Raw genomic sequence first — 6,356 nt, 5'->3', positions numbered from 1 at the left:
AAGAGATGTAAGTTCGAGCCCCGGGTCAGGAAGATCCCCTGGAGGAGGAAATGGCAACCCACTCCAGTGTTCTTGCCTGGACCTTCCCATGGACAGAGGATCCAGGGGGGCTACAGTCCTTGGGGTCACGAAGAGCTGGACACGACCGAATAACTGGACACAAGGATGACGTGTTGTCCACTTCATAGGGTCGTTTTGGAGATTATGTGACACGATGAATGTACTTAGAGGTGTACCTGGATAGAGTGATGCTCGATGTTCACAGGATGAGCCATTGAGAGACTGATGGGTGTATTATCTTCTCCCTCTTTGCTCTGGGGTGGATTCCTCTCAGCCCCACGTCTAGCCCAAGAGAGAGTCCTGCCCTCCCTCAGTTTATTTTGATCGTCTAGAAATGGCCTTTAATAAGCACTTCCATCGAGGATGGCTGTTGCTATGAATGGCACCTCCTGGGCCAACACAGTGGAGCGCTGTACCGCGGACCACTTGTACAAAACAGTTCCCTGGGGCTCTGGCTCTTTCTGGGCGGGGGAAGAGAGTATGTTCCCCTTCCTAAGAGAGAGCGGGAGGCTTCGTGTCTTAGAGGGACGGGCGTCCCTTGCCCCAGGGTGGAACTGACCAGTGGATGAAGGCTCAGTTCTTTCTTGGTGGAGCTGGGGGCAGAGGCTGAATCTTCAGAGGGGAAAGAAACAGGGAAACAGTTCCAGCGAAAAAGCATAGAGATTCCTGGGCCACTGAGAAGGTGAGTGGGTGACCGAGGAGCTGGAGCTGGAGGGGTGCTGGGCGGACGAGGCGTGGGACTCCTTTAGTGGGGGACCATGGCTAAGAGGCCCCCCATCAGCCTGGCCAATTGGAACAAAATTTATTTTTTAATTGGAGGACAATGACTCCAGAATATCGGGTTGGCCTCTGCCACAGAGCAACATACATCTGCCGTGGGTACACGTATGCCCCCCAGCCCTGAACCTTCCTCCCACTTCCCGCTCCATCCCGCCCCTCGGGGTTGCCCCGAGCACTGGATTTGAGCTCCCTAGTCATAAGCTAATGCCACCGGCTCTCTATTTCGTGTATGCTAACATGCACACTTCCATGTTACTCTCTGCAATCGTCCCACCCTCTCCTTCCCAGCCCCCCACCCCTCCCCAGTTTCCACAAGTCTGTTCTCTGTGTCTGCGTCTTGATGGCTGCCCTGCAAATAGGCTCATCAGGACCATCTCTCTAGATTTCACATATAAGCGTTGATATATGATGTTTGTTTTTCTCCTTCTGGCTTACTTCACTCTGTACGATACAGCCTGGCCAAGTTTTTCTTAACTTTCTCTCCTTCCCAAGTGGTGGCTCTGCCTTCTGCCGCCGGCTCCCTCCCTTTGTCTTTTGCTGGTGTTTCCTCTATTAAGTATTGTGCGTGTCTTACAATATTTGCTTCCCAGAGGACCCAAACTAACACATCCATTGTGATGACTCTGTGGGTGATTTCCACCCCTGAGTTAAATGGTGTACTCTATTTTCCTATAATAAAAAGGCTTTTCATGTGTTTCGTTTATTTACCTTTATAAGGAGCTATGACTTACTTTTTCCCAAGGGACCTAACATCACACAGGTCCTCAGTCTGTTTTATTTTCCTGGACACTTCCCTCCAGCAGCACCCTGGCCCCTCTCTGCTCTGGAGTGTAGGTCCTTTGGGCTAGAATGCTGTTCTCTCTACCTCTTTTCTTGGCCTGTGTTAGATCTCCCGTCTTCCTCTTGACTTACTTGATTTCCATCTTCTTCTTGACTTACTTTCATGAATCGCTGAAGCACAACTTCCAGTAACTTCCCAAGAAGGGATACAGAGAAGATAATTTTTGACTCTGCGACTATCTGTAAATGTCTTTATTTAGCTTATTCAGTTGGAAATGGCCTGATGGTGTTCTGATTCCAATTTCCTTGTATAGGACCTCTTTTTTTTTTTCTGTCTGGAAGTTGCTAGGATCTTATAATAGTGTCTTAGTGTGGGTCCTATTTCCCTTCCTGTGCTGAGCATTTGTGGCCCTTTTCCATTTGAAGATTCGAAAGTTCTGAGAACAGGAACAACGCAAAGTCTCTTTCCTAACCCTGTCTGCTGGGCCACACTTTCTTTTCCCAGAGCACTGTTCCCAGTTAGTTGTGTATCTTTTGGAGATCGGCCATGGACATGTGGCCATTCACACTATTAACTTCTCCTCACTCCATTAACAAGTCTTTGAAAACATCCCTTTAAGAGCATCACAATATTCTAATAAGTGGGTCTACCATAACATTGATTTAACCAGTTCACTCGTGAAATATTCTGGGCTTCCCACATGATTCTGGTAGTAAAGAACCCCTGCCAAAGCAGGAGACATAAAAGACGTGGGTTCAGCGCGTAGGTGGGGAAGATCCCCTGGAGGAGGGCAGGGCAAACCACTCCAGTATTCGTGCCTGGAGAATCCCATGGACAGAGGAGCCTGGTGATCTACTGTCCATGGGGTCACAAACACTCAGATACGGATGAAGCGACTTAACTCTGTGTCCACTTTTATACTGCCAATCGTGATGTAACAAGAGTACACATCAGATTATTATATTCTGCTTTCCAAAGTGTGTTCACGTGGAGGATCTCAGTTTTACCTTAGAGTGGAAATAGTTTATGTGGTTTCATATTCTTTTTTCCCTGTGGACGGTTAGAATGGGACCCCATTTTCACTGGTGATGAAGTGTGAACGCCAGGGAACATTTGGCTGTCCTGTGCCCACACGCTGCATTCAGAAATTCCTTTCCTGCAAATCACTTTTTGCTAAAGGGAGGCTTTCTCACTCATGCCAGATGACATCATCTCCAGGCCCAGCTGTCCACAGACACTCAGAGCTGTGAGATTTGGAAGTCACGATTTCCCAATCCCTCTTTGAGTTTCCAGTAACAGAAAAATTACACACCTATTTCTTCTTCTTCACAAGTTTTGAATGCTTAGAGAATTCAGACACTTTCAGAATTCTGCTCTCAGTGAAGTCTGATGCATGCAGGATAAGCATCATCTTATATTGGTTGGAAAGTTTCCCTCTATAAGGCATTTTTCTATCTGGAAGCCCATCTGATCTCCCCACCCCTGCTGCAGGTTTTCAGAGCCAGACTTGTGGTTCCTCCTGGTGATTAAATGGTTGCACAGAGGGTCATGCTCACATGGTGACTTCAGGGCAGAGCTAGGTCTTAACCCTGGTTTTCCAAGAGAACGTAGAGCTGATTCCACTAGGCAACATCAGTTCAGTCGCTCAGCCGTGTCTGACTCTTTGCGAACGCATGGACGGCAGCATACCAGGCTTCCCTGTCTGTCACCAACTCCCGGAACTTGCTCAAACTCATGTCCATTGAGTTGGTGATGCCATCCAACCCTCTCATCCTCTGTTGTCCCCTTCTCCTCCTGCCCTCAATCTTTCCCAGTATCAGGGTCTTTTCCAATGAGTCAGCTCTTCGCATTAGGTGGCCAGAGGATTGGAGTTTCAGCTTCAGCATCAGTCCTTCCAATGAATATTCAGGACTGATTTCCTTTAGGATAGACTGGTTGGATCTCCTTGCAGTCCAAGGGACTCTCAAGAGTCTTCTCCATCACCACAGTTCAAAAGCATCAATTCTTCACTGCTCAGCTTTCTATATGGTGCAACTCTCACATCCATACACGACTACTAGAAAAACCATAGCTTTGACGAGATGGACCTTTGTTTGTAAAGTAATGTCTCTGCTTTTTAATATGCTGTCTAGGTTGGTCATAACTTTCCTTCCAAAGAGCAAGCATCTTTTAACTTCATGGCTGCAATCACCATCTGCCGTGATTTTGGAGCCCCCCAAAATAAAGTCTCTCACTATTTACCATCTATTTGCCATGACATGATGGGACCAGATACTATGATCTTTGTTTTTTGAATGTTGACTTTCAAGCCAATTTTTTCACTCTCCTCTTTCACTTTCATTAAGAGGCTCCTTATTTCCTCTTCGCTTTCTGCAATAAGGGTGATGTCATCTGCATATCTGATGTTCTTGATATTTCTCTCTGCAATCTTGATTCCAGCTTGTGCTTCATCCAACCCAGCATTTCACATGATGTACTCTGCATATAAGTTAAATAAGCAGGGTGACAATATACAGCCTTGATGTACTCCTTTCCCTATTTGGAACCAGTCTGTTGTTCATGTCCAGTTCTAACTGTTGCTTCCTGACCTGCATACAGGTTTCTCAGGAGGCAGGTCAGGTGGTCTGGTATTCCCATCTCTTGAAGAAAGTTTCACAGTTTGCTGTGATCCACACAGTCAAAGGCTTTGGCATAGTCAACAAAGCAGAAGTAGATGTTTGTGGAACTCTTTTGCTTTTTCAATGATCCAACGGATGTTGGCAATTTGATCTCTGGTTCCTCTGCCTTTTCTAAATCCAGCTTGAACATCTGGAAGTTCACGGTTCATGTACTTCTGAAGCCTGGCTTGGAGAATTTTGAACATTACTTTGCTAGCATGTGAGATGTGTGTAATTGTGTGGTAATTTGAACATTCTTTGGCATTGCCTTTCTTTGGGATTGGAATGAAAACTGGCCCTTTCCAGCCTTATGGTCACTGCTGAGTTTTCCAAATTTGCTGGCATATTGAGCACTTTCACAACATCATCTTTTAGGATTTGAAATAGCTCAACTGGAATTCCATCACCTCCACTAGCTTTGTTCATAGTGATGCTTCCTAAGGCCCACTTGACTCTGCATTCCAGGATATCTGGCTCTAGGTGAGTGACCACACCATAGTGGTTATCTGGGTCATGAAGATCTCTTTTGTACAGTTCTTCTGTGTATTCTTGCCACCTCTTCTTAATATCTTCTGCTTCTGTTAGGTCCATACCATTTCTGTCCTTTATCGAGCCCATCTTTGCATGAAATGTTCCCTTGGTATCTCTAATTTTCTTGAAGAGATCTCTAGTCTTTCCCATTCTATAATTTTCCTCTATTTCTTTGCACTGATCACTGAGGAAGGCTTTCTTATCTCTCCTTGCTATTCTTTGGAACTTTGCATTCAAATAGGTATATCTTTCCTTTTCTCCTTTGCCTTTTGCTTCTCTTCTTTTCACAGCTATTTGTAAGGCCTCCTCAGACAGCCATTTTGCTTTTTGGCATTTCTTTTTTGGGGGGATGGTCTTGATCCCTGTCTCTAGTACAATGTCACGAACCTCCGTCCATAGTTCTTCAGGCACTCTGTCTATCAGATCTAGTCCCTTGAATCTATTTGTCACTTCCACTATATAATCGTAAGGGATTAGATTTAGGTCACACCTGAATGGTCAAGTGGTTTTCCCTATTTTCTTCAATTTAAGTCTGAATTTTGCAATAAAGAGTTCATGATCTGAGCCACAGTCAGCTCCTGGTCTTTTTTTTGCTGATTGTATAGAGCTTCTCCATCTTTGGCTGCAAAGAATATAATCAATCTGACTTCATTATTGCCCATCTGGTGATGTCCATGTGTAGAGTCTTCTCATGTGGCTGTTGGAAGTGAGTGTTTGCTATGACCAATGCGTTCTCTTGGCAAAACTGTTAGCCTTTGACCTGCTTTGTTTTGTACGCCAAGGCTAAATTTGCCTGTTACTCCAGGTGTTTCTTGACTTCCTACTTTTGCATTCTAGTCCCCTATAATGAAAAAGACATTTTTTTTGGGTGTTAGTTCTAGAAGGTCTTGTAGGTCTTCATAGAACTGTTCAACTTCAGCTTCTTCAGCATTACTCGTAGGGGCATAGACTTGGATTACTGTGATATTGAATGGTTTGCCTTGGAAATGAACAAAGATCATTCTGTGTTTTTTGAGATTGCATCCAAGTACTGTATTTGGGACTCTTTTGTTGACTGTGATGGCTACTCCATTTCTTCTAAGGGATTCTTGCCCACAGTAGTAGATGTAATGGCCATCTGAGTTAAATTCACCCATTCCAGTCCATTTTAGTTCACTGATTCCTAAAATGTTGATGTTCATCTCCTATTTGACCACTTCCAATTTGCCCTGATTCATGGACCTAATGTTCCAGGTTCTATGCAATATTGCTCTTTACAGCATTGGACGTTACTTCCATCACCAGTCACATCCACAATTGGGTGTTGTTTTTGCTTTGGCTCCATCCCTTCCTTCTTTCTGGAGTTATTTCTCCACTGATCTCCAGTAGCATATTGGGCACCTACCAGCCTGGAGAGTTCATCTTTCCATGTCCTATCTTTTTGCCTTTTCATACTGTTCATGGGGCTCTCAAGGCAAGAATACTGAAGTGGTTTGCCATTCCCTTCTCCAATGGACCACATTCTGTCAGAACTCTCCACCATGACCCGTCCTTCTTGGGTGGCCCTA

This window comes from Oryx dammah, unplaced genomic scaffold (assembly GCF_014754425.2).
Source record: "Oryx dammah isolate SB20612 unplaced genomic scaffold, SCBI_Odam_1.1 HiC_scaffold_19, whole genome shotgun sequence".
In the NCBI taxonomy this organism is placed as follows: domain Eukaryota; kingdom Metazoa; phylum Chordata; class Mammalia; order Artiodactyla; family Bovidae; genus Oryx; species Oryx dammah.
The sequence above is the reverse complement of the archived record's forward strand: the minus strand, read 5'-3'. Positions refer to the sequence as shown.